This window comes from Rhinolophus ferrumequinum, assembly GCF_004115265.2.
Source record: "Rhinolophus ferrumequinum isolate MPI-CBG mRhiFer1 chromosome 5 unlocalized genomic scaffold, mRhiFer1_v1.p scaffold_110_arrow_ctg1, whole genome shotgun sequence".
Lineage (NCBI taxonomy): Eukaryota > Metazoa > Chordata > Mammalia > Chiroptera > Rhinolophidae > Rhinolophus > Rhinolophus ferrumequinum.
In genome coordinates, this window is record NW_022680355.1 from 6496078 (window position 1) to 6506311 (window position 10234).

General features: G+C 36.5%; 1 pseudogene; it reads right to left on the reverse strand.

Moving 5' to 3' along the window:
- LOC117019113 (60S ribosomal protein L29-like) overlaps nt 1–5597 on the reverse strand; it is a 42919-nt pseudogene extending 37322 nt beyond the window's left edge.
- Nucleotides 5598–10234: the final 4637 nt, after the last annotated feature.

Genomic DNA, 10234 nt, shown 5'->3' on the forward strand with positions numbered 1-10234 from the left:
CCAGACACTGCACACATAGTAGTGAACATAACAGTCTAGTTATGGTGACAGATATAAACCAGAGATCTAAACTGGCAGCTTTCAGATCTATTATGACCTACAAATGAATTTTTGTTTGGCCCACATTGTCTTTTTAAACTGAATTATTTCCTTCCATTTTAAAACCAGGACATTTCTCATAAAAAGTCAGAGTTCGGGGTTATATGAAAAATTGGAAAATCCGATAGCACTGAGTCCCTTGCTTCTTCAAAAGAACAACTGGCAGATCCAAGCAGGAGCTGCCCTGGTCAGAGACATGGTGTTCTCCCTTCTCACACAATCTCCCTCACTCAGCACTGAGTTTGCAACTGCTTTGTCAAACAGTCAAGGAAACAATAAATGCATGGTTACCAACAGCAGCAACTACTATAAAGGGAAAATACAGAGCCTTATGAAAGAACGTTAAGAGGGGAACCTAATTTAGATTATGGGTCAAGGATGATCCTTTGAGAATATGACATTTTAAATTTTGCTCAATATTGACACTCACCACTTATGAGTATTTATCCAAGTAATAAGTACCATTTGTTGAGTATACTGATGCCAGGTACCTTATTTAATTCTCACAGAAACAATTCAGAGTAATCCCCATTTTGCTGATGAGACACCTAAGATAAAATACTTGAGGTTTAAGAAGGTCAAAGAGTTAGTCCAAATATACAGAATCAGAAGTGGAAATCCTGAAGTCAGAACCAAATCCTGATTGATTTCAAACTATATGCTTATTCCAGTAAAAACAATCTAGCATCCAAGAGACTTCATAGAAAACAAAACAACCCCTGATAAAGATGACTTTATAATAAAAAATCAGAAACCACTCCAGGAAATAAACCACCAGGAGGACAAGTCAGCAGATAGGACAAGGGTGATCATTTATCCCCAAGAACTTGTTTTAGTAAAATGACTTAAAACAGAGTTTAAAATGTCTGAGAGGTAGCGTAGGGAAAGAAAAATCTCTCCTTTCCCCATAATAGGTTCTCTGGCTGGGACCCTGTAAATTGGACCAACAAAAGACAGATTAATAAGAGCAAAGCATACAAATCTATTTAATGTGAGTTTTATGTGACATGGGAGCCTTCATAAGTAAATGAAGATCCAGAGAAGTGGTTAAGCATGAGCATTTCTATATTAGGTTTGAAGAAGAATGGAAAGTTGTGGGAAAACATGATAGGACAATAGGATGTGAGCTAAGGGTCGTTAACTGGGAAAAGCCTAGCAAGGCTGTTTGTTCAAATTCCTCTTATGACTATATAATTGTATAGTCAATGGAATTGTAACAGCTATATAGGATGTCAAAGGGGTAATAGGTTGGGGGAGGGAGCTTATTACTTTCTGAGGGGTGTAAATGTCTAACGATTACATTGTTTTATACACCTGAAACTATTTTTTTTTTAATTCTTCTCATGGTCCTTCTGTCTTCAGAGATAAGGATATTTCTTTTCTCTGGATGTAGAGAGGTCAACTCTCAGACATGGGTCTCATAACCTGCTTCAGGGAAGACAAGGGAGGTCAAAAAATTCTTCCTGCATCGGCCATTTCTCAAATTCCTTCAGCTTAAAATATTCAATATTTTGGGGTAGTGTATCTTGAACCCCAATACGGGGAATCAGTACAGAATGAGGATATGGGACAATTTGACCTTTATAGTCCCCTCTTCTGGCACTGACATTATTGGATTCTATATATATAGCAGGCACAAATCTTAACGTACGTTCTCAGGCAATTAAGAAATATAACTTCCTTTATTTCCTATACCTTAACTTAATTTTCATCTTGAGTCCTTATCCCATTAATCTGACAGGCAACATTAACTTTTCAATATTTCCCAGTCTCTTCCCTGTTATGTCCACATGTCAGGGAACTTTCTACCAAAGCATTAGAGAAGTGAGTTATTCCCCAGATCATTAAATACAGTTTTTTCAACATTGCATTTGCTCAATAAATACTTGTTGATTGACTGATTTTGAAAAAATGCATAATTATTTATAGAAAAGGTTTTATACATAACCCAATATGTTCTCAAAATAATTTGAATACCTAAGATATCTATAATAAAGTTTTAAACCATAAAGAAAGGAAATCAGGATCAAGGAAAAAGAAAGAAGAAAATATGTTTCTAAGAATTGAGAACAACATTTTGTTCTAAGTACCCAAGAAATCAAGGCAAGGAGAAAAATTGGGAATCACTAGTTTACATTATCAGAAAAGAAAAAAATAAATTATTCCTCAACGCAAAAGAATGTTTTTTCGAACTTATCAATTAAATTGAGTTTCTTGGGGACAATAATATTTAAATGATGAGAGAAGAGCAGCTAAATGGTGAAAATAGCAGTTAAATGGAGATTTAAAAAGATACTGAAGTTTAAACAGCGTGTTAAAGTTCTTCAAGAGTCACGAAAGTAAAAAGAAAATCTGATATATTGTTTGGTTATTTCAAAACAATTTTGAGAAGTGTAGGAAACTTTGTATGTGGTAGTTTTGTCATTTTATTCCCACCTACAGCTATTATAAAAATTGGAGACTTTAACACCAGCTATATATTTAAGAATTAATAACATTGCCATTTAGTAAGCTATTACTGCTATTAACCTAAGTCAATTGAAATTGTTCCTCGAAAGTCTAAGCTAACCTAAGTCAAATCAGAAATCGTATGGAAGCATTAACAAAATTAAAAGGCAAATTTTGTCAGTAGGCAAAAGTGAAATCAAACAAGCAGTTTTTAAGTCTCAGAAATGAGTTACTGACCTACATAAACCTCGTTCAAGAAGCAAATGACATAGAGAATTAATGGTTGAACCAGAACTGGCACCATCAAGCCCTGCCATGCTAATTCCTAAAGATGATGTAGTGCCTTTTGGGGAGAGAGAGAGAGAGAGAGAGAGAGAGAGAGAGAGAGAGAGAGAGAGAGAGAGAGAGATCAAAAACTGTGTTATAAACTGCTCTGCCATGATCACCTCGTAAGAAAAAGAAAATGTCTATTTACTGAATTAAATATACCAAGAATACCTGTCACTTCAATGACAAGAAAAGTAATGATAATAATTCAATTATATGCATGTGAATTTCAGAGAAAGCCCATGTAAAATGAAACGCGGTTAATCAGCCTTAATCTTATTCTAACGTTACCCCACACACACACTGGCTTTAAACACTAAGCTCTTGGGAAGTCACATCAGCTGCTCAGGTCCACAGGATGGCTCAAGTGCATTGCTACTCTGATGGATAAACAGCATCCTTCTGACATGAAAGAGTTAATATGACTCCTCTCCCCCCAAATTTATTACCAGGGAGATCACTGAGGTATTATCTGGCCCTGGACAGAAAAAAAGCCCATTTCTTCCCCAAGTTTTTATCCATAAAGCCCAACAAAGATTCTCTTCTTTCTATATCCAACCCCTACTCCTGCCTACCCTGAAAACCATATTTTGGAAACCAAATTTCAAGCTATAAGACTGGTTTTTCTCACGAGGCAAAGAAAAAAAACGTCTATGATTAATGCTCTAACTAAAAGCATAGAATGTAAAATGGGAAGATTATTTATGGTTCTTCTCTTTAGGAGCTAATAGAGTCAGATGTTAGCCTAAAAGGTTGGAAATCCTACAGTGGGATTTTTCTTTTTTTCTCAACAGATAAAAGTGGCTTCTGGAAAGCAGCATAAATACTGTCTGCAGTAAGCCATAAGCACTAATAATTTTGCTGTAAGTGCTCAGTCAAAGGGAGATGAACTTGTTAAATGTTATTTAAAAATGGACAGCATATTATCTTGAAAGCCACAGTGAAATACTAGCCTAAATGGTAAGCATTGCTTTGAGTGCCATGTTTTAAGATGACGGGTGGTAGGCAGGATATACCAGGCTGCTCTTCCATAGAGTCAAATCACATTCAGTAGCTCAAAATGGAATATGGATTGAATTTTCAATTTCTAGTTATATTTTCCACCAGGCTGTTAAATTTCTTTTTTCCTAAATTGTTCATTCTTCTTCATTTAATTCTGTTTGAAATACCTGCTTTGCTAATTATCCAAGATAGGCAAATGAGTATGAAACTTGATTTCACTACTTTTCACATTGTTATGATTTAACTTGGCAAAGAAGGCTTTTATTATTTTTTAATAAACTATTTCCAGTAAAAAGTTTTTTATGTCTTTGTTCCCTTTTTAAAAGTCAGGAACATAATTAGTGTTTAGTCTATAAATAAAACAAAATGTATGGGGGGAAAATCAGGAACACAAAAAGTTTCCTCTTCCTTAATGCTATTCTTTACTTAAAAAATGGATTTTATGAATTACTGGGAACAAATAAAGAAATAGCAATTTGGAAATAAAAAGGCACGAGATGAGATGCTAAAACAAACATGTTGCCTTTTTACACTAAAAGAGATTTTCACAAAACAGATGTGTTGGTTGTCAGTAAGACAACAATGCTCACTGGTCTAATTTGGGAGGTGATTAAAACATTCATGTATACAGAAGTAGCACTGTTACCAGGTGATTCCATGGATGATTTGGTCAAAGGGACCAATGAGCCATAACATCCTGGAGGGACAGACAGCTCCAGAGGAGTCCTACTTCCCTGTGGGGAGAAATAGCCTAAACATGGTCTGTTAGAGGAATACAGTAGATCGCACTTCCAAATATGTTCAGAGTGTGTTGTGCAAACAAGAATTGACAAGAAAGTGGTTCGTAAATCTGCAGTGTGCAATTTCTTAACAGAAAAAAAAGTCTGAGACAAGGCATAGAAAGTCTGATAGATCTAAATCAATTTTGGTTCCAACAACAAACAGATATCACACTCAAACTGCATGATTAAATATTGTTAAATGAAGGAACTACTTATAAAGCTGTATTAGTTTGCCTTGATTGCCATTAAAAAGTACCACAGACTGGGTGGCTTAAACAACAGAATTTTATTGTCATACAGTTCTGGGGGCTGGAAGCCCAAAATCAAGGTGTTGGCAGGGTTAATTTCTTCTGAGGAGTGTGAGGGTAGGATGTGTCCCAGGCCTCTCTCCTTAGCTTGTCGATGTGCGTCTTCTCCCTGTGCCTTTCTTCGTCTTCCCCCTATGTGTCTGTCTCTGTGTCCAAATGGGTCCCTTTTAGAAGGTCAGTAGTTATTGGATTGGGGCCCACCTTAATGACCTCATTTTAACTTGATTCCCTCTGTAAAGATCCTGTTTCCAAATCAGGTCACACTTTGAGGTGTTAGGGATTAGGATGTCAACATATGAATTTGGGGTGGGGAACATAATTGGGCCCCTAGCAGCTGTAGATAGCATTTGAGGAAAGGGACAAGGGATAGAACAGTATCCAGTGGCTAATCACAGCAGAAAGCTTTTCAACCCTAGGCATGAATTGGTTATCAGAATCCAGAGAGAGAGCAGCTGTGTGGAGACAGCTATCATATAGGAACCAGGGTCTTCAGTAAAAGGATTCAGCCAACAAGCAGTAACCTGGCAGGAATGGAGCTAGAGAGTGGAAGGAATAAATGCCTTGACCTCCCTCACCTCCACCCTTCAATCTCCTCCTGCTGGTTCCTCTGATGGGCCAAACCAGAGAGCATGGCGGTGGATCAGTGCATACTAGCCAGCCTTCTGGGCCATTCTGCAGACTACAGAAGGGGAAGGAATGAATCTGGAGTCATAAGCAGAAGATATCCAGTATATGGCCTATTAAAATTCATAAAACCAGTGATGGATATGCAAGAGTTCCTTGTATTTTTCTCTATATATATCTGAAATAATTCACAGTACAATTTTTTTTAAAAGACACTTACAGTATATTGTTATGTGGGGGGAAATACATATAGTATAATCACACCATGTTCTGAAGGATATATTCAAAAATATATATTCAAAAATATAACAATCTTAATCTGGTTGGGAGTTAGGGAAAGTTTTTATTTTTATTATCTTTTATTACTTTGGTATTAAGAAGTTTTTTACAGGGATAGAGACTATCTGGAAAATAATGCTGCTGGCAACTGTAAGAGATGTAGTAAGAATGAGCCGCGTCTCTTTGAGTAAGTGGAAGAACATTCTGGAAAGAGGCTTAGGATACAGTGGAGTTTGCTCATGATGGAAGAGAGTCCAGAGATCAGAGTACAACAACTGGAAGATGAATGGGGGAAAGGGAATGAAAAACAATATGCAACTTAAACCAGAGGAGAAGATGATACAAAGAGCGTGCATGTTGGATGGTAGCCAGACATTCGGGGGTTATGCACGAGGCACTGAGGAATGAACTACCTTCAGCGTTCTAAATGGAACTCTGAAGAAAGTTATTTTAAAATCCCAGTTGTCTGAAGCCTGACCACACTAGCAATCTACAGTCTTTGCTTAGGGCTCTATCCAGGGTATGTGTGAAAATCTTTTATGGAGCCTAAAAAAAATAAAAAATAAAACCTTTCCCATGGAATGCCAGAATACTCAGGCCTCCTGTGATGGGACGTGAACATAGCTGAGATCAGTTCTCTTTGGGGTCACCATCGTAAGATTTTCTATATGATTTCTGCAATGTAGTGAGATCTCCATTTTTATATGGTTGAGCAGATGTAAAGTTTTAATTTCAGTACAAAGATTACAGTATAAATTCCATATGCTGTTGTAAGTTCTATGACATGGTAAATAAAGTAAAAAAAAAAAACAGCATCTACACATATGCTATAAAAGTCTCATATCAATTTTCATCAACCGACTAAGAGTTACATACCAAGCATGTGCAAACATGTAATATTAGAGCTTTCCAACTCAAAAAAATACTAAAACTTTTTCTCAAACTAACAATGATTATATTCCTCAGAGAGCTATGAATATGTAAAGTTTGAAGGTTTTATGTCCAACTGTTCTTAAAGTTATTTGAGGGCAGAAAAAAGGTCACCAGGATTTTTAAAAATCATTTTATACAAAAACAGCTGACCTGGTTTACTCTAATATCCCCCAGCTATGAAATATGAAGCAACCTGCCTTGCTTAAACTTGAACAGCATGACAATACTTCAGAAAGAGAGCAAGAACATTTTTACGTTGGAATGCATTCTCAAATTTGATCATTGACTCTTATCTTTTAAAGCTGGTTTCACTCTGCAGAATGTGGCTTCTCATGAGAAATAAAACTGATTAAGAAAATAACGTTTCCTCGAGGCTGCCGGTTAGCTCAGTTAGTTAGAGCACGGTGCTCTTAACAACACAGTTGCCAGTTCAATCCCCACAAAGACCACTGTGAGCTGCGCCCTCCACTACTAGATTGAAACAACTACTTGACTTGGAGCTGATGGGTCCTGGAAAAACACACTTAAATAAATTTTTAAAAAAGTTATAAAAAAATAAAAGAAAAGTATGTTTCCTGAAATTTGGGTTATACCAGGTAAGAGAGAAAACAGAAACTCAAAACTCATGACTGAATTACTACACTTACTCTTCCTACCAGTCTCGGTGTACATCCAGAAACTAGGAGTAAAATTTAAAGAAAGAAGCTAAAAGACTATTTCTAAAACCCAATGAAAGTTTAAACTATTCTTACACATTTTAAAATTAATCTTTCATTCCTCATCAAAGCATTTATCTTGGCTTTGAGTAGAGACCTCCTCCTATGGGGCTCAAGCTTTATAAAGGTTTGGCAGTGCGTTGCCCCTGCATTCTCATGAACAAAATGATCTGAAGTATGGTATAGTTGTTCATTCTAAGTGATGAACCTTTCAGACAATATGCAGATTTCCACTGGCTATAGAGGAAATATATATTGATACAGATAGATGTTCAATATATTATTGAAAGTTTGGGGGGAGAAATGGAATGAGGTCCTTGAATTATTTGCCAATAAAATTTAAGGGAACACTTAAAAAATGGTTAAGACGGTAAATTTCTTGTTTACTACAATAAAAAATTTCCCCCAAAATCACACTGTGCAACCTAAATTATATACATTTGTCTATCATACTTTAATAAAAAAAATCAAGGGGGAAAATACCAGAAAAAAATGAGGCAGACGTTCACATACATTGACGAGTTCTGGTACTGCCTTGAGTAAATAATGCAGTTGCATGAAGCTCTTTGATTAAGGAATGGCAGGTTTAGATATCTCATGTTCAGTGATACAGCAAACCTGAAAAGGCCGGCCAGTATAAGGAAAGAAATCAGGCCAACCGTCAGATTTCATACCAATGAACTATGATTCTAGTCACTTAAAGAATAAAAGTAATACTTCCTAATTTTTAATTTTAAGAGTTGAGACATATCTATCATCCTAGGATTATAACATTTTAAGAAAGGAAGGGACTATGTGTACAAATAAAGAATACTGATCCCAGGTGAAAATAAAGGATTTGTCCCAAATTATATATGTTTCTATAGACTGTGAGTCTCAATTATTGAGTCACCTAATTTGTATCTAGTGCCTAATACATGCCAGACATTTTTGAGTTGTTGGAACTATAAGGATGGATAGGACGCTTGGACCCTGCACTCCTGGGAGTGCGTGTCAAGCGGGGTAAACGACCTAGTTCGTTGTCTGCAATATAGTGTAGGGGATGCGTGCAAAATACAAATGTGCACTCGCTTTCTGGCAGTACAGAGAGTGGTTTCTGTCTCAAGGATTCTTTCTGAGAAAAAGTAGAAAGTAATTCATAAAAGAGGTTACTCTGTTCCATAAGTAAACCAGGAAGGAAAAGGAGGTGTCAAACAGTAAGAAATTCAGGGTAGGTGCTGCACTCAAGGAGGGCAGCTGGGAATGAGTGAGAGGAAAGAATGGAAAAAACATGCAGCTTGGAGGCAAGGCAGGCTTCCGGATGTCTAATGACCTAATGCTAAATCACTTAGATTTTATTGTGGAAGCCACAAAGGCCAGACACTCAAGCTGAGGATATGAGTTGTATTTTAGAAAGATAATTCTCATTCAGTGGGCTGATGGATGTATTATAAAGGAAGAAAGTGGAACCTGGAAGGCCCATCACAAAGCTATGGCAGTGGTCAAGTTGCTACTTTTATTTTCCTTTTTCAGCTATGGCCTTAGGGGTTATGATTTTTTACCCTCTAATACAAAACCGAGACATCAAACTCTGACAACTACTGTTGCTGTTCAATCTTGACCAGTCCTTGGCTTCTCTTGACGCTTATACAACTACTCCATTCGCACGGAGAATAGAACCTTCCTTCCACTTTCCCTCAAATACATCAAAATTGTCTCCTGTCTCCATCCTGGACTTTCCTAGAATGTATGCAATAGTATACAAATGGGAACAAAGAGTATACGGGTTTGTATCTGAAGGTATAGATCTGGAAAGCATTTGTGAAGCATGAAGCCATAGAAAGAACCAAATCACTCAGGGAAACATACAAAGCAAGAAGGAAAGAAGCTTAAAGGGTGTACAGAGGAGATGAAACCAGCAAAAGAAAAAACTAATGAAGAGCATGCAGAGATATCCAGTGCCCACCTGATATCACCTACAAGGGTAGCCACTAGTATAAAGGTCCCAACACCATACCGAACAGCGGGTTATTTGTATGGAACCCAAAATTCAGCTGCCTGGCTGACTCTGATCATCCAGGGACAATCTGTTCTTCAAGATTAAAATTAGCCCTTGGAAGTGTACATTGGTGCAACCGATCTAGAGGGCAACTTGATAATATTTGACTTAGCAATTCTACTCTTAGGGATTTATCCTATAAGCATATTAATACATTTGCAAAATTGTTTAACTATAAATATATTTATTATAGCTTTATTTATAAGCAAAATATTAGAAAATCTAAGTTTCCTTTAAAAAAGGATTAGTTAAAGAAATGATGGTACTTCTGACCATGAAATACTATGCAAATTTTTTTAAAAAAAACTATATGTGGTGATATAAAATGATATATTCAAGATATATCAAGTGAAAAAAAGATGCACAGAAGATTATGTAAAGTATGCTGCTACCATTTGTGTGGAAAAAAATAATATATAAACTTACATGTTTATAAAAATGTTTGAAATATCTCTTGAAGATACTAAAGAAATTGACAATAATGGAGGCCTGAGTGGGAAACTAAGGAGAGAAGTATGCTAATTTTCTCTGTTCACCTTTTTTTTTAACTTTCTGAAATTTTACACCATGTGTATGTAATACGTGTTCAAAAATAAGTGAGTTTTGGGCAGCCAGATGGCTCAGTTGGTTGGAGTGCCAGCTCTCAACCACAAGGTTGCTGGTTCAATTCCCGCATGG